We start from the raw sequence: 25,084 nt of genomic DNA on the forward strand, positions 1-25,084 counted from the left end.
AACAACTTAGGAGCTGAAAAGGAAAGGGACTGAGTCAATTTGTCTATGTAAATTAGAAGCCACCAGAAAAGGGACTATCTTATCCACGAGATCTTGGATACAAACCTCAGGGTAACCACTAAAGAAAAAAGAACAGAGACACAATAATAAATAAAGAGACTACAAAGAAACCCCACACAAAAACTTACATAACTCAATTGGTAGACCAAAATACACAGGATGAGAAAAAAAAGGAAAGGCAGAAAAGCCTGAAAATGAGGGATAAAATGGCAGCCTTAAGCCCTCATACGTCAATAGTCACCCTAAATGAAAATGGATTGAATTCTCCAATAAAAAGACACAGAGTGGTGAGATAGATCAAAGAACAAAACTCAAAAATATGCTGCCTCCAGGAAACACATCTCAGCTTCCATGACAAACACAGGCTCAGAGTGAATGGATGGAAGATGATACTCTAAGTTAATTGCAAAGGAAAGAAAGCCTGTGTTGTAAATACTTATATCAGACAAAGCAGACTTCAAGATAAGATAGGTAAAGACAGACAAAGAGAGGAAGTATTTAATGATCAATGGGACATTCCATCAAGAAGAAATAACACATAAATATTTATGCACCCAATGCAGGAGCACCAAGGTACATAAAGCAACTATTTAGAAACCTAAAAGAAGACATTAATAATAACACAATAATTGTAGGGGACCTCAGCACACCACTCGCATCAATAGATAGATCATCCAGACAGAAAATCAAGGAAACATTTGAACTAAATGAAAAGCTGGGGCAGATGGACTCAATAGATACATAGAACACTCCATCCAAAAACATCAGAATACACATTCCTCTTAAATTTGGATAGAACATTCTCAAGGATAGACTATATGTCGGGAAACATGGCAAGCCTCAGTAAATTTAAGAATATTGAAATAATAGCATGAAACTTTTCAGAAAACAATGCTATAAAGCCAGAAATTAATTACAAGATAAATGCTGAGAAAAGGACAGGGATGTGGACACTAAACAACATGCTATGGAACAACCAATGAAGCACTGAAGAAATTAAAGGAGAAATTAAAAAAAAATGTAGAGAAAAATGAAAATGAAAACCTACTGACCACCTAAAAAGGAATGCAGCAAGAGCCGTATTAAGAGGGAAATTCATTGCAATACAAGCTCACCTTAACAAACAGGAAGAACACCCAAAAGGTAATCTGAAACTACAACTAGTTGAATTAGAAAAAGAAGAACAAAGAAAGACCAAAGGCAGCAGAAGGAGTGAAATAAAAATCAGAGCAGAAATTAGTGGTATTAAAACAAAAAAAGGCAGTAGAAAGGATCAAAGAAACCAAGACCTGGCTCTTTGAGAAGATCAATAAAATTGACAGACCCCTAGCCACTCTTCCAAAGAAAGAAAGACAGAAAGCTCAGGTAAATAAAATTAGAAATGAAAGAGAGGAAATAACTGATACCACAGAAATACAATGCATTATACCATAATGCTATGAAAAGCTATATGCCAACAAAATGGACCATCTAGAGGAAATGGATAAATTCTTAGACTCTTACAACCTCCGACAGCTAAGTCAAGAAGAAATAGAGAATCTGAATAGCCCAATCACAAGCAAAGAGATTGAAACAGTAATCAAAAACATCCCACAGAATAAAAGCCCAGGACCAGACGTCTCCTCTGGGGAATTCTACTAAACATTCAGAGAGGATGTAGTACTTATCCTTCTCAAGCTATTCCCCAAAATTAGGGAAGATGGAACACTTAATAACACCTTCTACTAGCCTAACATCACTCTGATACCAAAGCCTAACAAGGACAACACAAAAGAGGAAAACTACAGGACCATATCACTCATGAACATAGATGTAAATATCCTCAATAAAATTTTCAAGCCAGAATACAGCAATACATCAAGAAGATTATACATCATGACCAAGTGGGGATTTATTCTAGGGATGCAGAGATGGTTCAATATCTGCAAATCAATCAATGTGATACATCACATTAACAAAATGAGGAATAAAAACCACACAATCATTTCAATAGAAAGCATTTGACAAGATCCAATAGTCAATTATAATAAAAACTCTTAACAAAATCACGAGAGAAGGAAATTGCCTAAACGTGATAAAGGCCATATATGAAAAACACATAGCCAACATCATACTCAGTGGGGAAAAACTGAACTCCATCCTTCTGAGAACAGGAACAAGACAAGGATGCCCACTATCACCACTCTTATTCACCATAGTACTGGAGGTTTTGGCCAGAACAATTAGGCAAGAGAAAGGAATAAATAAATCCAAATAGGGAGTGAAGAAGTGAAACTCTCATTGTTTGCAGGTAACATGTCCTTATATAGGAAACCTTAAAGAATCCATTGGAAAACTATTAGAAGTAATTAACAACTACAGAAAAATTGTGGGGTACAAAATCAACATACAAAAATCAGTTGCATTTCTGTACTCCAATAATGAACTTACATATGGCAAATTCAGGAATACAATTCCATTTAGAATGGCAAAAAAAGAATAAAGTACCTAGGAATAAATTTAACTAAGGAGACAATGGACTTTTACAATGAAAACTATAAGACACTATGGAAAGAGATAATGACTGAAAGAGATAGAAAGAGATTCCATGCACATGGATGGGAAAAATAAACGGTTAAAATATCCGTACTACCCAAAGCAGTCTACAGTTTTGATGCAATCCCAATCAGATTCCCAGTGACATTTTTCACGGAAATAGAGCAAAGAATCCTAAAATTCACATGGGGCAACCAAAGACCCGAATTTCTAGGCTAATCCTGACAAAAAAGAGAAAGCTGTAGGCATCACGATCCCTGACTTCAAAATGTATGAGAAAGCCATAGTGATCAAAAGAGCATGGTACTGGTAAAAAAACAGGCACACAGATCAGTGGAACAGAATTTAAGGCCAAGAAATAAAACCACACATCTATGGACAGCTAATCTTTGACAGAGGTTCCAAGACCATACATTGGAGAAAAGATAGTCTCTTCAATACATGATGCTGGGGAAACTGGACAGCCACATGCAAAAGAATGAAAGTAGACCATTGTCTCATGCCATACTCAAAAATAAACTCTAAATGGATCAAAGACTTGAAGATAAGTCCTAAAACCATAAAAGTCCTGAAAGATAACATAGGTAATACACTCTTTGATATTGAACTTAAAAGGTCTCTTCAAATATCATGTCTTCTCAGACAGGGGAAACAAAAGAAAAAATAAACTAGTGGTAGTTCCTTAGACTAAAGAGCTTCTGCAAGGCAAAAGAAACTAGGATCAAAACCAAAAGACAATTCACCAACTGGGAGAAAGTTTTTGCAAATCACATATCTGATAAGAGGTTAATCTCCATAATATTTAAGGAACTCACAGAACTGAACAACAAAAAAACAAACAGGCCAATCAAAGAAAGAGCAGAGCATATGAACAGACATTTTTCCAAAGAAGACAGACAGATGGCCAACAAACATATGAAAAGATGTTCAGCATCACTAATCATCAGGGAAATGCAAATCAAAACTAGACTAAGATACCACCTCATGCCTCTTAAAATGCCTATAATCACTAAGACTAAAAATAACAAATGTGGGAACGAAGGGAGCGGAGAGAAGGGAACCCTCATACACTGCTGGTGGGAATTCAAACTGGTGCAGCCACTATGGAAAATAGTATGGAGATCCCTCGAAAAATGAAAAACAGAACTACCATATGACTCAGCTATCCCACTACTGGGTATCTAACCAAACAACTTGAAATCAGAAATCTGAAGTACATATGTACCCCTGTGTTCATCACAGCACTATTCATATATATATATATATATATGTATACACACACACACACACATACACACACACACACACAAATACACACATACAATGAAATACTACTCAGTCAGAAAAAAAGGCAAATTCATCCCATTTGCAACAACATGGGAAGACCTGGAGGGAATTATGCTTAGTGAAATTAGCCAGACTGAGAAAGACAAACATCAGATGATTTCACTTATATGTGGAATATAAACAAGCACATGGACAAAGAAAATAGTTCAGTGGTTACCAGGGAAAGGAGGGTAGGGGGCGTCACAGGGGGTGAAGAGTAGCACCTATGTGGTGAATGACAAGAAATAATGTAGAACTGAAATTTCACAATGATGTAAACTATTATGAACTCAAAAATAAAATGAGATGCCACTACATATGTATTAGAATGTCCAAAATCCAAAACAGTGACAATCACAAATGCTGACAAAGATATGCAGTAGTACAAACTCTCATTACCTTTGGGAATGCAAAATGTTACAGCCACATTGGAAGATAGTTTGACTGTTTCTTTCCAATCGAATTGTCCTTTCACCATACAGTCCAGCCATGGCAGTCCTTGGCATATACCCAAATAAGTTCAAAATTTATGGCCACCAAAAAACTTCACACAGAGTTTGTAAGAGCATTTAATAATTGCCCAGTTGTGTAGGGAGGTTCATTTGATGCAGATACTATACTGCATCCAAAGAGTAGAATCTTATTCAGCGGTAAGAAGAAATGAACTAGCCAGCCATGAAAAGACATGGGGGAAATTTCAATGTATATTACACAGTGGGAAAAGCCAGCCATATAAGAGTGTATGATTCCAACTGTATGACATTCTGGAAAAGGAAAACTATGGAGACAGTAAATAGATCAAGGTTCCAGGGGTTTGGAGGAAGAAAGGGAAAAATGGAAAAATGGAGCACAGAGGACTTTTAGGGTGATGAAATGATTCTGAATGCAGACAGTAATGGTGGATACAAGTCAATATGTGTTTTTCAATTTTCATGGAGCTTAACAATACAGAGTGCACCCTTATATAATCCATGGCTATCACTTAATTATAATATATCAGTATTGGCTCATTTGTTGTCATAAATGTCTTACAGTAAAGGCATCATGTTAATGATAGGGATAACTGGGGTTTGGGCAACAGTGGGGAAACTCTGTACTTTATGTGTAATTTTTAGTTTATTCTGGTTAATTTAACTAACTTTTTGGAGTACCTAAGTGTCAGATTTTGTGACTGTCTTATGATACCACTGTTAAAGGATCTGATATTCACATAGTCATAATGTTGGTAATTCTGATAGCTCTGAGGTCTGTGAAGGTGAACTGGGATAAGAGATGAGTTCCTTTTCTGATAATGACCTACATCTTAATGAACTAGCTTAGCAGGTTGCCAGACTTACTCACATGAGATGGTGTGGAGACAATTTTGGGGAACTGGTTTTCAGAGGCATGTTACCTTCATAAGGAAAGTGGAATCAAACCTCAAGGGACCTTCCACCTCTGTGAGTTGACCTGCTTATCTCTGCAGGTTTGTGGCAGCTCTCCTAGGCTAGACATTTTCTGCCTGCACCAAACTTAGAGACTCCAAAATTCTTTTATAATCTTTCCAGAAAAGTAACAGTTTCATTGCATACTGGCTCGCAGTAGCACAAAGGTAAACAGCAGATATTCTCTGGGACTGTAGGCCGGTTCAGACATGAAACTGGAGAGGACATGGTCTGTGAATGTCACATATGCCAAGGAGAGATTAAAGCAGTCTTGCAAGATTTGCAAGACTGAGTTGTAGTTGTAGAACTGAGCCAATTGGCAAAACTCCAAGCTCAGTAATAATTTCTACATTACCTTGTATGGAATTGAAACTACCCAAAACATTCCTTGCCAGTAAGAGCCCAGGAAAATTGTTGGGTGGAATTCCATGAGTGGAAAACTCATGGGATCAATTCCATAGATTCAGCTAAGATACTCCAAGAAAATGTCGAAGAGTTATACCAATATTGTTCTATTGGAATCAACGTTAGGCTATCTGACTTCAGAAGGAAGAGTGCAATAATCCTGAATCCTAACCTAAGACCTGGAACCACAAGAGTTACCACGAGGCCCCAAGTCACACAGTTACAAGACTGTTTCTCAAATAAAAAATAATGAGGCAAGGAATGAATTCGACCATCATGAAAAAGAACCAAGAGACCCAACAAATAGAAAAAGAAAACCACAATAAATATAATAGAGTCAATTGAACAGGACGTGAAAATAATTGGCTTAGCACTTTCAAAGGAATTAAGAAGGGAAAAATATTTGTGAAAGGACAAGGAAACTAAGTAAGACAATACAGATGGGAGAAAGAACTAATTGGAAGTCTTATAGAAAAATAAATTATTTGAATAAAAAAGGTAAACTTCAATAGATTCAATAAACAGGAAATTAGACACAACACAATGAATTTTCATTTAAATTAGTGATTGCTTTCAGAACCTGTTTGATTTCTCTTTAGCTACCAAAGCCAATGGCAACAGTATATTCTGATGAGTGCCATATAAAAGAGGTTGATCTCTGCTATTTTACCAGGAAAAATCATTTTTCCTCTAATGTTTTTTGGTGTTTGCTTTCAGTGTTAAGCCATACTTACAAATATTTATGCTTCAATCTTTATATAATTTGTTATATAATTTTCAAGCTTCAAGCCCATTCCATTTATGCCAGGCAACCACTCTTGGCTCCATCTTCCTGCCTCTCCTTCAAGTTCCTTCACTTCTGTTCCACAGTGGAAAGCTGAATCAGGTCAATTCATATTTAACCAGAAAATTCAGTGATTCAGTCACTTCAGCTTCATAATGTGTCTCTTTCAGGAACTTTCGCCTCCACAGAAATATATGCAAAGGCACTGCATGCTCCCTCACTTCTTCTTTTGCAGGCTCTCTTGTTCTGACCGGAAGACAATGGCATTCCACAGGCTCTGATTTTTTTCTCACAGGTCACTTTTCTGTTCCCAGCACAACCCATGGAAATTTTCACATGTTGCGTTTTCACCTGTAATAACATCAAATCACTGGCATTGCCATTGGGACACACAAAATGGGAGCTTGAGGAATGTGTCCAGCAGGAAAAATTGCTGATACTCTCCAATGACCTCCGAGACTAGTTATGGCAGAACTTTGTCCCATTATCAAAAATCTCTTCACTGACATTGTTACAATTCAAACAATATTCTCCACTTAATAGCCCCTATGGCCAGTTTTAAAGGCATACAAAACTGAGTGGTGACTCACAACTGACTATTATAACATAAATGTGCTTGTTGTGCCAAATATTACTGAAGTCATCAAGGATATCCAGAGGACTCTCCATGACTACCTTGCTGGCATGATCTGGCTACTTACCCCATACCTATGTCTGGTTTGCCCTCAGGTATGAAAGCACTCAATTGACTTTCTCCCAGCCTCCAGTGGATACCTCAGAAGCACTGCAGTGTCATATAACCTCTGCCACCAGGTTCGAAACAGTCAAATAGTACCAAATTTTGTCTTCATATGAGGAGTATCTTTTTGTAGAGCCTTGTTTTAGAACATGTTACCCAAAATCTTAATTCTCTCACAAGTTGTTCTCAAAATAGTGGCTGAGCCACTGCCTCTTACTAGTTTCAAGGGCCCGCCAAATCAGTCATGTTCCTTGATTAATCTTACTTATTCCTGGCTACCACCACTATGCCTCTTGGAATTTATGGACCAAATATGGACCTAAGGGCTGCCCATGGGTTTTGAAACCAAACAGCTGCCACAAGGCATTTTGCAGGAGACACCTTAGAAAAGCTGATACTTGAGCCTACTGTGCTCTTGGATACTGATTTCCTGGGCCCTAGTCAGTTGCCTGAGGACTCAGATTCCTCTCTGCCATGGGTAAGAGACCCTTGATGTGGGCAGCTGTGCCTAGACATGGAACCTCCTTGGTTAAATTGTAATAGCTCCCAAGGACAGGGCCAATCTCCAGAAGGATGACTTCCCCCATGCTCAGGCCCTCACCTGTGACCATGGGCAAGTTGAAGACATCCCCTCTGCCAGCCCCCCAGGCATAATGATGAGTGCCTTTGGATGATGGAGGTGACATCATTAAACAGAATGGAGCTCGTGGGCCAGTGGCAGAATTCCACCCGCCTATAGCATGTCCGTGACCTGGAGTAGACAAAGGGCTCTGCTCAGTTGACAGGATTTAAAGCTGTTCATTTGGCCCTTCCAAGATGCCCTGAAGAGAGCCTACCTGAAGTCTGAGTTTTTTCTTATTCATGGGCCGTTGATGGCACTGTTGTGACATGGCTTGTAAAATGGAAAAAGCATATATTGTTTTCTTATTACAATTGAAACTGATTTGAGCAGTCTACATTTGGCAGGCATTGATGCACTTTCTCCTCCATCTTGGGTAAGCCTGTCTCAGCTTTCACCCTGTATGATGGGTACTAGGACAGTCTAAGAGGAAAAGAGCCAGGATGCCTCATCCAACACCAGTATGTTTAAAGGAGGAATGTAGAGAGAATGAATGGAGTCTGATTTAACTTAATTTAATTTGTTACCTAAGCTAGGTTGGATATTTAAACTTCTTTGGGAAATGAAGTCATGAAAAGGAGAAAAAAACTCAGTGATTAAAATTCTTAATGAATCAATAACTTTACGGATTGAGGTATAGTTCAAACCACAGAGGAAGAGAATTGATCAGGATGCACTAAGTTAAAGTTAAGGCATCAGAGATGAAGCAGTTCTAAGAAGCAAACTTGGTATTGCTTATCTCCTGTAGTGTAGGTACAAGTAGAACTCTCAGGAGTTGACAACATCAGAACACTGAGAAGCTTGCATTGTTGGCATGAACAAGGAGGATGTCTACATATCCTGAGAAGGATTTACAAATGTTATAAACATTGCAAAGACAATGAAGGCAGTGTACTGAGAAGTGGATAACATGCTATTGTCAACATGATGTCATCCTTAAAATGAGAGTCATGTGCTTCTCTCTAAGGAATTTAACATCCTCAATGCCATGGGCTATTGTCTGAGTATTCCCTGTTCTAACCTTTGCCCTCATAATATTACATTCTCAGTATTAGGTTATGAATAAATGTAGAAGGAAGCACTGGTTGGGATGAAGTCCAATTCTTAACAATTCAGAACAGAGTTCCATAGCACGGGGGTGTATGGGATGTTTGGAGGAGCTTTGCTTAATTGGTGCAGCCTGTGTGTCTCTCACCTTGGCACTGACAACAATAATGGTGGAGCAGCTTCCCCTTAGTTCCCCCAAAGCCACACCTGCTCTCTTTCAGACGTTGTAGTTCAGGAAACTGAACTTAAATCTTCATCTTCATTAAAGTTGTAATCAGACATTATTCCCATTCTATTCTATTAGAAATTATATATAACACAATTCTATTCTAACTCTTGCAAATAGTTAACTGCTATTCATTATTTATAAGGCAGACTTAAAATATCCTCTGATCTATATTTGATGTTGGAAACTCTTTTATCAGTATTTCTAACTAGGAGCAAATCTCTCTACCCACACTATAATTCCCCAGAAAATGAAAAGAATAGAAACTCTTATCTTTCTTTCATTTCAGAAACTAATTAAAAGAAAAACCACCATTCCTTCCCAAAGTGTGGAAAACTGACTATGATTCAGGTCTGTGAAGGAGCAGAGAAAAATAGAAATGATTTTAATATTAATCCAGACCCCTTCAATATACATATCAATGCTATAATAAGTATACTGTTCATCATATTAGGACATAATTGTTGGTGAAAGTTTACACAGAAAAAAATGGGTAAGAGTTTTTGGGTGTAATAATTATGTTTTATGTTATATAAGCTTAGAAAATAGCTTTCAAAATCTTTTTGGTAACTTAAAACTTTCAAGTTTGCTAACTTAAATGATGAAATTTCATTGAAGATCTGGATCATTTTCCAAATAAGATGAAATTTTAAAAATTGATTACTAAGCACATATTTCTCTATCTTTGGCTTTTTGTTTCAGATAAACTGAAAAATGCTTGTGTTTTTGATAAACAAGTTTTGTGTGTGCTGAAAAATTTCCTTTTAAAAAGCATATATTTCTACAGTGTGTATACAAGGAAAGTAAATGTATGTTTTCAGTAAAGAAGGTATAGAAAATAGAGATACTTTGTTTTTTCAAGAAAGATAAATTTGTCCTAAAGTAATAGTGAAGTAAACAGGAAAGAAAGTACAGGACAAATTCCTAATGTGGAAAGTAAGTGACAGAATGTTTGTGGAAGTAAAACCACGAGGATTTTCTTTTTGAGGAATTTTAGCCCTGAGCTAACATCCACCTCCAATCCTCCTCTTTTTGCTGAGGAAGACTGGCCCTGAGCTAACATCCCTGCCTATCTTCCTGTACTTTCTGTGGGATGCCTGTCACAGCATGGTTGGAGAAGCAGTGCATCGGTCCGCACCCAGGATCCGAACTGGCAAACCCAGGCTGCCAAAGTGGAACATGCAAACTTAACTGCTGTGCCACTGGGCTGGCCCCAAAACCCTGAGGAGTTTTATGCATGATCAAGTTGGCTAAGATTGAAATGGATTTAATTAAGTAAATAAACTTCAATATCAAATGTAAGTTGTTGCAAAATTAGAATTTGGCTTTATCTCTCTTGTGGTCTGTTCATGATAAAGAGGTTATAATTTTGTTTTCACCTTTGACTAAGTCTACCTAAAAGACAAAACATCTGTTTAGTTAAAATAATTTCCTAAGTTCAAAAAGACAGAAATCTCTCTGTTAAGGTTTTCTTGACTTTTTCTGTTGTCACTTTGATTGAATGCATAACTAAGCATTGTTTTCTATTTGACTAAGTATTTTAAAACTGTTTCGTATTTTTGACAAACTTGCCCCAAAGTAAAGTCCTTCTTTTGACTGAAAAAGGAACTTTGAGAATTTTCAGTCAGCCTTGGGACTTCTCAAAGAATTTATTCTCTCACTCTATAAGGAAAAAAATAAGAAGTTAATTAGGCTTATTTGGTATGTTAAATTGCATGGGAAGCATTGTAAAGTAAATGATGATAAAGTTTCTTAGGTTATATTTTGTGGGTAAATATTTTACTATAAATGTCTTTTTAAAAAATTATGTAACATTCCAAAAATTCTAATGAATGCCAGTTGCTACTCATAAATCTATTTATTATCTCAAAGTATGTTATGTCACAGAAATAGCTGCATGTCTTTGTCAATTGCCATTTTTGAGTGGTTTGTTATTTATAGACAGTATTTTACTCTGAGACACTTTCAAGTATGTTTTATCTTCGGAGAGAATCATGGCAAGTCCTCAGGTACTTGCTCTGAAATACAGGTTTTGATAAACTTTCGGAAAATGAAACTGAGCTGGGTAAGAAATTACAGAACTCTAATTGAGAAACTGATGGCTTCCTAAAACTGCCAACAAAAGATCAAAAAATTATTACATGGGGTTAAATAAATTCATGAGAATGATAATTTTTATGATTTTTCATAGAAAATATTGCTGATGTTTAAAATTTTTTGTATTTCCAGATTTAAGGAAATATTTTTCTCTTTCCTCTTAAGCTATCTGTAACTTATAGTAATTTGTAAACAGAATTGAAGCATTTATCTTTTTTCCCTATTTGATCCATCCAGAATTTAAAAATTATTGATGACTGAGTATTCTTATTTTCATGACAATATAGTTATTTGCATAAGTTTGATAATAATCTGTTCTATTTACTGAAGGACACAATTGGAAACACTGGTTATATTAACAGGGCTTTGACTGGAATGCCATATGAAATAAACATGCATAGATTCAGATATGACCATATGGCTTTAAGGAACCAGATTTGACTTTATGGAATACATGAAGCCATGTGGAAATATTGGCCTAGTACCTTGTTTATACAGTTCCCAACAATCTTACCAGGTTAATAAATAAGGTCACTTCTCTGGCAGGTGCAAGAATCTCAGGATAATTTGGGGAGATCAAAAAGAGAGTAAATCAACAATATCTGTGTTATTGTAGGCACAGTCTGATGGCAATTCCTTGACTTGAATTTCCAGGCCTGGAGAGGCCTTTAAAATTCCATCTGAGATTCCTTATAAAAAGATCCAGCAAAGCAGATTCAAAAGAGCCGATATGATCAATTGCTATTCTTGCTGTACTTATGTAAATAAATCGGCCAAGTTTATTGAAACTAGACTTATTTAGCAAACCAATGAGTCTTAATTTGGCTATTTTGGGCAAAAATAAGGATGATTTTACAGAGAAAAATTATGTTTCAATAGAAACTATAATACACATTTGTGGATGTTGGATTCTGGCTTTGTTAATTGTCTTTGAGATTTCTTTTTCTATCTATAAGCTGGGTTGGATCCTGAATGCTTCTAGTTTCCTCAAATAACTGGTCTAAACTAATGTTTTCAATTTTTTACATCTTTTTCATTTGGAATCATTGAGAGCTGGGGCCACCGTTTTTCCTGAAGCCCTGCAAACTGAAGTGGGGCAGTATAGTGTCAACTTAAGAGAGAGAACCACGATATCCCATGTTTGCACAGTCCTCACGCCTATTGCTCTAAATGCTTCTTATTAAACACCTGGTTGCTTGCTTTCACAATATAGGCCTAACTTTGCGAGACCCTTCCTATGTTCTAAATATGATCCAAAAGACCCAGAGGCAACTCCAAATGGACAAATAAAGTCCTGAGAGACTGCAAGTTGCATTCAGAAGATGGTCTCCTAAAAATAAGGCATGAATGACTCCTAGATTTTTCCTTACTGGTTGGACTACTAGATGGGAGGCTCCTTGGCTGCATCAGATTTCACCGAGTTTTTAGGCACTAACTTTGATTCATTCACAGGCCTCTTCTCCTGGGTTCCCCAAGGATTGAGTTCCATTATGAAGGGGATCCTAAAATTTGGGCTATTTTGCTAATTTTGTGGTCATCTATGTAATTATAAAATGTGGACACAAGTGTTCTTCCCAAGCCATTGTTCAGAGTACTAAAGTACTAGTCAGGCAAGGCATATCTCACTCTCCCCACTTGGCACCCGAAAGCATTTTAAAATAAAGGTAAAACAGTTTCACTTCTCTGACCCTGATCTTTGTCTTTTTGTGGCCTGTGGTAGCTAGAGCAGTCTTTACCCCCATTTCCCAAGATTAAAGAATGATCATACATGGGGGGAGTTGAAACTGAGAATGAGTTAAAATCTTCTCTAGGGCAAAAACTTTGAGATAAGCTTTTAAAACTGCAGCTGTGCATACACAACATGAGCAACTGTTGTTTACAATTAGCAAGGAGATTCTGTCCCTCCTTAGTATATCAGTGAATTGTTTTTCTGAGGAAATCAATGTCCACACAGCAAGATTTAGCCTCATAAGGCCAAATGCAGGCTGAAGATTTAATCTAACCAGAAAAGCACAGATAGTCAAGGAAAAGAAATTCAACCTTGAAGTTCAAAACACACCTGGTTGTAAGGCACCTACCAGCAATACCACATGATCCCCACATCCTACATAAAACCATAGAACATGCTCCTCCTCACTTACCTAAAACCCCAGATTAAAACTCTACCTTTTTTGCCTCATGGTGGTGGTTTTGAGTTTTACCTGCCATCTCCTGTCGGACAGCTTTTCGATAATAGATGTATTTCCTTGCCACGACCATGGTGTTCAAGTTCTTGGCCCTCCTCTCTGGTGTTTTTCTGTTCAGTAACACCCTTACACAGAGTAGAGCTCACAGGACAGTGGCAGCCTTTCACCCACATATAGCAATTCCTTGACCATGATGAGACATAGGGCTCTGCCAGGTTGGCAGTGTTGAAAGCTGTCCATTTGGCCATCCTGCAGTGCCATGAGGAGAGACATACTTACCTTCCATGTTCTTACTTATTCCTAGGTGGCTGCTATTGGTCTTGCCCCATGGTCTTGAAAGTGGAAAAGCACAATTTTTAATTTCAAGGAAAGCCACTTTGGGCACTATTTTTAACTTTAAGGAAAACCACTTGGGGCAGTCCACATTTGACAGGCAATGGTGGATTTTCTCCTCCCATTTGGGTTACCCATGTCTTGGTTCTCTCCCTGTATGTTTAGTGTAAGGAAAGACTAAAAGCTGAAAGAGCCAGGAGGCCTCACCCAGCAGCAAATCTGTTTAAAGGAGAAATGTAGAGAGAATGAGCACTCTTATTTAGCTTTAATTTAATTTGTTACTTAACCTAATTTGAATATGTAAAGTATGGAAACTGAAAAGATGAAACAGAAAAACTATGCACTGATTACAATTTGTGATGAATCAAGAACCTGATGGATTGAGACATAGCAGAAACCACAGAGTAACACTATTGATTGGCATGGAATGTGTCATATTTAATATTTTAGAGGAGAAGCAGTTCTAAGAAGTAAACATGGAAGTAGTTACCTCATGTAGTGTAGGTACAAAGAGAAATGCTCAGGAGTTGAGGACATCAAAACACTTAGAAGTTGGAGTTGTCTTTGTAAACAAGAATAATGTCAACATATCCTGGGAAGGAATTATAAACCTACAAGCATAATAAAGAAAAGAAAGAGACTGTAGGGTGACATGCACAATATGGTAGGGTCAAGATCATGTGAGAATTAAAAAAACACTCATATGCTTCTCTCTTTCTAAGGAATTTCACTTCCCTGATGCAGTGGGCTATTGTCTGATCATTCCCTGTGCTGAATTTTACCACAGTCACATTGACTTCTGCATATTGTATTCTGAATAAACAAAGGAAGGAAGCCCTTGTTGGGGTGAGGTCCTAATCTTACCAATTCAGAACACAGTTCTGTAACAATGGGATGTAGGAGGTAGGTGGGGGAGCTTTGCTTACTTGGTGGAGGCCGTGTGTCTCTGACCTTGGCACTGACAATGAGAATGGCAAAGCAGCTTCACACCAGTTCTCCCAGAGCCACATTTGTTCTCTTTTAGATGTTGTAGTTCAGAAAATTGAGCTTATTTCTTGATCTTCATTAAGCCATAATTAGAAATTCTACCTATTTTATTCTATTAGAAATTATATGTAAATTCTACCTATTTTATTCTATTAGAAATTATACGTAATACTACTCTATTCTAACTCCTGCACATAGTAAAGTGATATTCTTTATTTATAAGGCAGTCCTAAAATGTCCCACTTGTCTATGTTTGATGTTGGAAGCCTTATCAATATTCCTAACTCAGAGCAAATTTTCTCTACCTACACTATATTCCCCAGACAATAAATGATTAGAAACTTTGATTTTTCTTTCTCCTCAGAAATTAATTAAAACAATAGCTACCATTGTTCTTAAATCTTGGAAAACAGACCAAGACTCAGGTCTGTGAAGGAGTAGAGAAAGATAGAAATAATTTTATTCATCCAGATATATTCACTACATGCACACCAACACTATAATAAGTATAGTGTCCACCAAATTAGCACTTCTTCCCAATCAGTGCTTCCTTTCTGTGTTGCTTCAGAAGTTAATACTCAGAATGCAGTGTGACTGGAGCAAAGGTTGGAAAAGGGAATTGTAAGACAATAGCCCATTGCATCACTGGATGTTAAATTCCTTAGAAAGAGAGAAGAAGATAACACCAAACTGCCAGTACTAAACTATAAATCCTCTTGAGGGTATCCAGATATTATAATTTAACAATATTCCTTCATTATACCTGCCATTTTAATAAATGACTTCAGTAGGACAGATCGAAGGGAAGTTGAATAATTGGAAGGCTAAGGAAGAAAATTCAGCAGATGAAATTCAAATAACATCCACAATCGGAGAGAGGACAAAGGAGGTTCATGCTATGGAACATCAAGTAATATATACTTGATCTCAGTTTCATCACATCATGGTCTCTGTATTTGAGATCATGTAGCAAATCTGGAACTTCCACCATTTGAGGTAGTCACTGGGCTCTCCCTATTCTGGACAACCTCCTCACTGATCATGAAAGATCTTTGGAACTTCGAACCTGGTGGCTGTCAATAGGGTCATTACATGTGGGTACAGGAGATCCTATTCATCCACCCACTACAAACTCCACCCTAATATTATTTTTATAGTGACTTAATGGTAAAATTTACACAGTTTGTCATGAGTAAATCTTGGCTGTCTGGTTTTCACAAACGGCGTTAGGGTATAACAAGACCCCTATCATGATACAGAAATTTTCTTTCTCCCAGCAAACTTCTTTTGTGTTCCTTTACAGACAATTCTTCCTCACCTGAAGGCAAATATCTTTCTGATTTCTTTTTTCAACTTAAGATTAATTTGGTATGTCCTAGTACTTCATGTGTAAAAGAAGTCATAGAGTAGATACTCTTTTGTGTCTGGCTTCTTTGGCTCAGTGTAACATCTGTGAGATTTATCCATGTTGCTGCAGGTATATAGTTCAATACTTTTTACTGGCGAGTAATATTCTATCTCATGGCCATAAATACTCCAGTTGCTTCTCCATTCACCTGTCACTGGACATATTAATAGTTTCCAGTTTGGTACAATTATGAATGCATCTCTACAAATGCATGAAAGTCCTTTTTAATCATACCATATTTTACCTACTTCTCTCAATTATCTGAAGAATATTGGGAAAAGGACACTCTAGATTTTCAGCCTTAAACCTTTCTAATATGAGTTTTTCTGTTTTGTTTTAAGGATGGAAAGTGATATTCCATATCCCTTGGAGGAATCAATCTTGAATGCCATTGCCAAGAAACACAATCGAAACCCAGATCTGGTTGCCCTGCACTATCAGCTGCAGCAGGGGTTAGTGGTCCTGGCTGAGAACTTCAGTGAGAAGAAAATCAAAGAGAACTTCCACGTACAGGATGGATAGTCTCTCCAAGGTTAGAAATGGATGCTCTATTTGGAGCCATTTCTCTTGCTTTTCTGAATCAACTCATGTTCATTTTTTCCCAGGCTTCTCTCCCTATGTGCTGTCTGGGCAGCTTAGAAGGGTGCAAAGAGAGCACACTGGCCACAGTGTCCTATGCTTTATGACTTCCAGACCTGGCTTTTACACTTGTGTGATGCTCAGCACATTTCATCTGTTTTTTCATTAGTTGTAAGAGCCCTTCCATGCACTAAAGAACTTATAAATTCCTGATTCCTCTTCTTCAACTTATACCTGACAAAACTCTATTTGTGTATCAGTATCAAACCAAATAACACTAGTTGCTGTGTAAAACAATTGAGATAGCCCAGCACAGTTGTTTATCACCATAGCACTTAGCATGACTGTGTTAGTGAGATTTCCTTATTAAACTAAAAATGTTTATTTTTCACTGTGCTCTCTAGACCATGATACTCTAAATGTATTGACTCTTTGTGTGTCATCTTTTAGCACCTTACAGGTAGCAAGCAAATATATAAATTTATAGACTGATCAAATTAACAAACAAATAAGTAAAGTCATTGCCTGGATTCTCCCCCACATATGTTTTGGTCCCTTGCATTAATCAGTGATACTCATGTTTTTTTGTTGTGAACATCATGAGAATTTTGAAAAACTACATAAGCTCTGTCTCATTTTAAGGTGACAACTAAAAATTTCATCATGAGTTTAACATTTGCAAAACATGACATTTGCAGCATATTATTTATAATATATTTGCTCTAAAACCTTGAAGATGTAGATTTAGGTCACTCAATTTTTTAAAATATTGAATACAGAAATCTGAATCTCATTGTTACACCAACCAGAAAAAAAATCTTTTTATGTTTCAATTCAACTCAAAATGTTAACACATAGCTCCATGACAACAAATCACTTCTGTAATATATTTTTAAGATGAATGGCAGGAGGATATGTAGATGAAAGATACGTGCATACATACATACATGCATACGTACGTAGATACATAGCGAGATGGACAGATAGAAAGAAAAGGCACTGAGCTTTCCATAAAGTTGTGCCTCGTTGAAATAATGAGCTTCTTGCTTTCATATTTCTTACTAAATATCTGGCTGCTTTGCTGGTAGTGTTACCGAACCTGAAGTGAGTTCACTTACCTGTTGCACAGCAAGCCAATTTCTGACACCGGGTGTGGTGGAAGAAAGTAGGAATTTTATTTTTTCACAGCGCTGAGCAAGGAGAGAGGGCAGCTAACGCTCAAATCCCAAACTCCCCAAAAAGCTAAAAGGAAGGGTTTTTATTTGGGGTTTTAGGTAGGGGAGGGGTAGCATATGGCTTTGCTGGTTGGAGCTTTCCCACCAGTCTGTCTGTGGCCTTGAGACACTTACAGAGAGAAGGAAGCCTGTGACCTTACTGGTCAGCAGCTTTCCCACCAGTCTGTATCTCTTTGTGGGGAGGAGATAATCCAGGAGCTTGTCCTTGATGGTGTCTGTCTCCATGGAAGATAGTGGATTCTGGAGCCAGGAAGCCACAGAGTAAGCAGGGAATGAGTGTTTTGATTTTAACCCCATATATGCTGGGTTTAATGTGGGGAAACTGATATCAGGGTCGATATCACTGCCAGTCCTCCTCTTTTTGCTGAGGAAGCCTGGCCCTGAGCTAACATCCGTGTCCATCTTCCTACTTTATATGTGGGACGCCTACCACAGCGTGGTGTGCCAAGCGGTGCCATGTTCATACCCTGGATCTGAACTGGTGAACCCCAGGACTCTGAGATGCAGAATGTGCAAATTTAACCACTGCGCCACCGGGCCTGCCCCCTCCGTCTGTTCCATACCTCTTCCCATAGAGCCTCTACCATCTCCTTCCTTTCTCAAGGCAGTACAACCTGAGATTTGGCCTGTGCAGCCCCTCAGGTCTCCATATCAAACCCACAGGCCTCTGTCAATTTGAAGTTTACTCTATTTTTCTTCCCACAGGACACCACATGATCCTTCTCTCTCCTCAGATAATTCATTAGACAAAACTGGCCACACCCTAGTGGCAAGTAATACTGGAAACATAAGATATATATTTTAAACAATATCAATATTCTCTTTGCTGAGCAAATACTTGCTGTTCTCTATACACTGTTAATTATCTTGTAAGGAATGAGTAAGGAGAAGAATCAAGCAATTATTTACTGGTGAACACAAAAATTACTTGTTTATAACTCAAGGATGCCCTCCTCTTGTCCCTCTCCTGCAGGACTGAGGAGTCTTGACATACAGTTTTCTTGTTCAGCTTGATTGTATAAACTGGGGAAACTTTGAATCCCCACCAACTCTGGTAACCCAGCCTGGCCAAGCACAAGCCCCAATGGACAAGCCAGTGTCTCCAGTGAAACTTGGGAGGCTGGCAGATTCCAACTGTTCATTAGATTATTAGGGAAATATTGATCGTGTTCTTGCTGTGATACATAGTCTATCCTATATGTCAGATCCTGTGCAAATGTCCCCAGTGGAGCAGCACACTGGGGCTCACATCCCTTTTGACTTTCCCTCCAAGAGTCTGGGTCTGGTGAAGTCAGAAGTTGCTAAGGTCCCAGGCTTATCCTGCTGCATCCAGTCTCTGCAAGACACATTTTCTTTGCATAACAAATGCAACTTCTCAAAGTCCTAGCAGTCCCTGCTTGTTCTAGCTGCAGAAGTGGGACCAGCATGTTATTAGTGCCTGATAGCCAGTCACATTGTTTGCAAAAAATCTTCAAGATTGGAGACAAACTGGAGGGTGTAGCTCCTGACTGAAGTCCTGGCTTGGTCAAGGATTCCTCCCTGTTGATGAACTTGGTTCTCCTGTTATCTCCCTATACCTTTATCTTCTCTAGTCCAAGGCCACACTGGAGCCAAATCCACACAAAGGTCTTGTTACCTGCAAATAGCCAGTGTCAACTCACTGATTACTTTCTCCTAAATCCCCAGGTGGCCACAGGAATCTGAACTTTTATAAAACCTTAAGTGGTGGGTTGAATGTTGCTATTTTGTAGACTGGTATTTGAAAAGTGGTTTTTAAAGAATTTGAGTAGTTTATGGTTTTTCTTTGGAAACATCCTATCATGCCTGAAAGTTATGTTTTATAAGGCTTTCCTTGCTTCTCCTTTTTAACATCCCTTAGGCAATGAGCTATTGTCTGACTCTTCCCTTTTCTAACATTTGTCCAGTTCACATCACGTTCTTGGCATTACTTTATGAATAACATTAGAAAGGAAGCATTGGTTGAAGTGAGGTCAAATTTTACCAATTCAGAACAAGGATCCATAGCACTAGGGTGTAGGGGGTGATTTGGGTTGCTCTGCTTAGTTGACGCTGGCTGTGTGTCTCTGACATTGGGACTGACAATGAGAATGGCAGAGCAGCTTACCACTAGTTTCCCAAAGCCAAATCTATTCTTTTTCAGAGGTCAAGTTTCAGGAAACTCAACTTATTTCTTCAACTTCTTTATAGCTGTAACCAGAAATTCTCTCTGTTCTATACGATTAGAAATTATACCTAATGCTCTCTACTCCAATTCTTGCCCATAGTCAACTAATATTCATGATTTCTGAGGCAATCCTAAAATATCCTGTTGTCCATATGTGATGTTGGAAACCCACTTATCTATCTTGCTAACTAGGATCACATATGCTCTACCCATCCTCTAATTTAACAGAAATGAAAGAGATTAGAACTATGATCTTTCTTTCTTTTCAGAAATGAATTAGAAGAGCAACAGCCATTCCTTGCCAAAGCATAGAAAGTGGACCATGACTCAGGTATGTGAAGAAGTAGAGAAAGAAATAATTTTAATATTACCCAGACACACTCAATATATATATGTATTTCAATACCGTAACGAGTATAGTGTTCGTCACATTAGGACCTCATCCCAATCAGTGCCTCCTTCCTATGTTTATTCAGAAACTAATACTCAGAATGGATTGTGACTGGAACAAAGGATAGAACAGGGCTATGAATGGACACTAGCCCATTGCATGGGAGCATATTGAATTCCTTAAAGAAGAGAAACAGGGAGCTTTAAATTGCTGCTAGAAACACTATAGTTCCCTCTGAGTGTGTCTGGATATTAAAATTAAACAACGTTCTGACAAGATGCCTGCCATTTGAATGAGTGACTTCAATAGGACAGATGCAGGGTAATTGAATAATCAGAGGACTGACTAAGGAAGAAAATTCAGCAGGTGAAATTGAAATACCATCCACAATCCAGGAGAGCAAAAGGGAGGGTCAGACTGTGGAACTCAAAATAGTATATTCTCGATCTCAGTGCCATCAGTTTGTTGTCTCTGTAACTGTGATCATGGGGCAAATCCTGAGCATCCCGAATTTGAGGTAGTTCTTGGTGCCATCCAATTCTGGGAAACCTCTTCACTGATTTTGAAAGATCCTTGGAACATCTAACCTGGTGGCTCTCAGTAGGGTCATTGCATGTGGGTACAGGAGATCCCCCATTAGAAGACAGGAGCTACACCTGGCTGTTGGGATATATAAGGAATCCATTGAACGTATAAATCACTTTTCTTAGTATTTACATCCCAATAATAAGTCTTTCATTTGTGGACATGTTTGTCTTTGCATATATTTTTGTCTGCTTTAATTTCTTTAAACACTTTTTTGCAGATTTGAATGTAAATTTGAACGTAATTTTGAATGAATGCATTTTGCCTCCTTAGTTAAGTTATTCCTAACTATTTTATTCGTTTCATGCTATTACAGATTGAATTGTTTTTACAAATCTCCTTCTCAGATTGTTCATTTTTAGTGTATATAAGTGCAATGGACTTTTATGTGTTGATTATGTATCCCACACTATTGCTGAGATTGTTTATTAGTTCAAAATGCTTGCCATTTGATCTTTAGGCTTTACTACATGTTAAAAAACAGCACATATCATCTTAGAACAGAGGTAATTTTATATTTTCCTTCCAATTTTGGATGAATATTATTTATATTTCTTGTCTTATTACTATAATTGGAACTTCCAACACTATGCTGACTATGAGTGGTGAAAGCAGGCAAATTTTTCATATTATTGATCTTAAGAGGAAATATTTTCAGGCTTTCACCTTCCGGTATGATGTTGTGAGTTTTCATATATAGACTTCATTATACTCTGGAAGACTCTTTCTTTTTCTAGTTTGTTGAGTGTTTCTTATCAAGAAACTTGAATTTTGTAAAGCCCTTTTTCTATATCAACTGAGATTATCATGTGTTTTTTCCTTCATCTTGTTAATATGTTGTGTTGCATTTACTAATATCTTTTCTTAAATAGGCCTTCCATTCCAAGAAGTCATCCCACTCGATCATGGTGTAAAGCTTTTAATATGCTAAAGAAATCAGTTTTCTAGTTTTTTTTTGAGAAGTTTTAACTCTGAAACTACATGGAATATTTATCTTTAGTTTATTTTCTCATAGTATCTTTGGCTTTGTATCAGGGTAATTTCATCAGGATTTCTCAAAAGTTCACACATTTTTCATAGTACTCTCTTTCTTACTTTCTTATTGATTTTCTGTCTCATTGTACTATCCATTAATGAAAATGTTGTATTGAAGTTTCCAACTAGTTTTGTAGTGTTGTCTATTTCCCCCTTGAATTATATCGATGTGGTTTTTATATATTTTGGAGCTCTGGTGTTTGGTGCCTATATGTTTACATTTGTTCTATGTTCTTGGTGCATTGATCCTGTGATCAATACATAATAACCATTTTTTGTGTCATCACAACTTTTGTCTTAAGTTTTGTTTTGTTTTTGTGTCTGTTACACGTATACCACAGTAGCTCTCTTTTGGTTACTATATACATGGGATATCTTTTACCATCTCTCCATTTCAATTTTTTGTGTCCTTAGATCAAAATTGAATCTCTTCTAGAGGATATGCACATGATCTTGTTTTTTTTTTTTTTAATCCATTCTGCCAATCTGTGCCATTTGCTTGAGGAGTTTATTTACATGTAAAGTAATTATTAGTATGTAAAGACTTACCTTTTTAATTCTTTTCCATATGACTTAAATTCTTTATTTCCTCCATTGATATGTTCCTTTGTGATTAGATGATGTTGTGATATGTTGTAAGTCCCTTGTCATTTTAAATTGCATCTTTCTATTGTCATTTTCTTTGTGGTTACCATAGGGATTACAGATAATATTGTAAAGTTGTAATAATCTCTTTTGAATTGATAACTATTTAACTACAATGCCATATAAAAACTCTCCTCTTATACGTCTCCATTCCACTCTCCCAATTAATGATTTTGATGTCATTGATTTCATCTTTATAGATTGCTGACATACTAGCATAGATGTATAAATATTTTTATGCATTGATATTTTAAATCTTGTAGAAATGAAAAGTAGAGGTAGAAACGGAGATTATGAAAGTGCTCAATTTTATATTTGTCCATATATTTACCTTTACTCAGGTCTTTATATCTTTATATGGCCTTAAATTACCATCTAGTGTCCTTTCATCTGAACATGAACAACTCCCTGTACAGTTCTTGTAAGGCAGTTCTAATGCCAATGAAGTCTTTCAGCTTTTGTTTATCAGAGATTGTCTTAATTACTCCCTCATCTTTGAAGGATATTTTTACCTGATATAGAATTCTTTGTTGATGAGTTGTTTTTTTTTCTTTTAACTCTTTTAAGTACATCATCCCACTGCCTTATATCCTCAGTGTTTCTGATGAGATATCTGTTGACAGTCTCAGCCAGGATCTCTTGTACCTGATGGGTTGTGTTTCCTTTCCCACTTCAAGATAGTCTCTTTTCATTGTTCTTCAACAATTTGAATAGAATGTATGTAGGTGCGGGCAGTTTTCAGTGTTTCCTATCTGTAAGTCTTTGAGATTCTTGGACTTATTGATTATCCATGCCTTAATATGCAGCGTGGGTAGTTTTGGCTCATTCTTTCTTCAGATAATCTCTGCATCCCACTTTCACTCTCTTCTCCTTCTGGGACTGTGATAATGTGGATATTAGTGCACATGATGGTGTCCTATAAGTTCTTTAGAGTCTGTTCACAATTGTTCATATTTTTTCTTTCTTTTCCTTAGGCTTCATAAATTCTATATATTTTATGATATCATTTTGTTCATATATGACTTACCTGATTTCCTTTAGTGCTTTGTCAAATGTTTGCTTTACCAGTTTTAGCATATATAAGACAGTTGTTTTAAAACTCTTTGCCAAATAAATCCAATCCTTATGTTTGTTCAGGAATAGGTTTGACCATGTTTTTTTCTTTTTAGATGATATTGGTTTTGTTTTTTTCTGCATGTTCATGAGTGTGTTTAATTGGACATTAGAAAAAACAGCCACTTATCCCGTTCTTCTCAGACTTGTTCTGTATCCTGACAATCCCTCACTTATTAGCTTGGCATGCTCCAATTCTTGGGATGAGCACAACATGAAAGCTGACAGTCTATTCAGTTATTTTCTGAGCATGCATCTTGCTTGGCCTGTGTGTGATTTTTTAATTCTCCTGGATACATCAATGTTTTCTGAGTGTCTTAGTGTACAAAAACTACACACCCCAGATTCTCCTCAGAGCTTTATGTAGTCTATTCTATGTCTTCACTGTTAACCTCTTGCCTTTGGCATCTGTGCATCCACAGTTCCCCCTTGCAGCAGTAATGAGCCATTGCAGCTACTGTTCAATTCGTGTTTAGAGTTAGGCAAAATAGACAGCAGTCTTTCAGGCAGCCCCAGATATGTTAGAGCATTGCCAATAAGATCTTCTACAATCACTCTGGTTTGATACAGATAACTTGGAACTGGTCTGATGACTCTCACACACCAAGCCTTCATGGTTCCAGGCAGTGAGATGGGAAAGGGTGAGAAAAACATGATGTAATTTCCTACCATTTTGAATCTGGCTTTTCCTCACTGATATTCACTTTGTTGATGTAGATCTTTGTTTGACAGTTTTCTAGACTTTGTATAATTTTATTTCAGTTAGTTTCTGGTTGTTTCCTTATCTTCACACAGGAGAACTCAGAGCTTCCTTGTCCTCCATTAAGCTGACATTACTCTATGGCTTCAAAATATTCCATTATATTAATGCATCATAATACCCCTAATTTCTCCCAAGTTTATGGTAATTTAAATTGTTTCCAGTTTTTTATTTAATGAATACTGTTGAGCAAGATAATAAATTATACAAAATATTCTTGAGGTTATTTTGTAGTTACATCATGATAGTTTTCTAAAAGTTATATTACTGGATGAAAAGTAAAAACACTCTAAAACTCTGTTTGCATACTGCAAATGATATGAAACAATTGTTAGTAATTATTACTCCCATAATCATCTTGCCAAAATGTCTTTTTTGAG

Source organism: Equus asinus, chromosome 29 (assembly GCF_041296235.1).
Source record: "Equus asinus isolate D_3611 breed Donkey chromosome 29, EquAss-T2T_v2, whole genome shotgun sequence".
In the NCBI taxonomy this organism is placed as follows: Eukaryota; Metazoa; Chordata; class Mammalia; order Perissodactyla; family Equidae; genus Equus; species Equus asinus.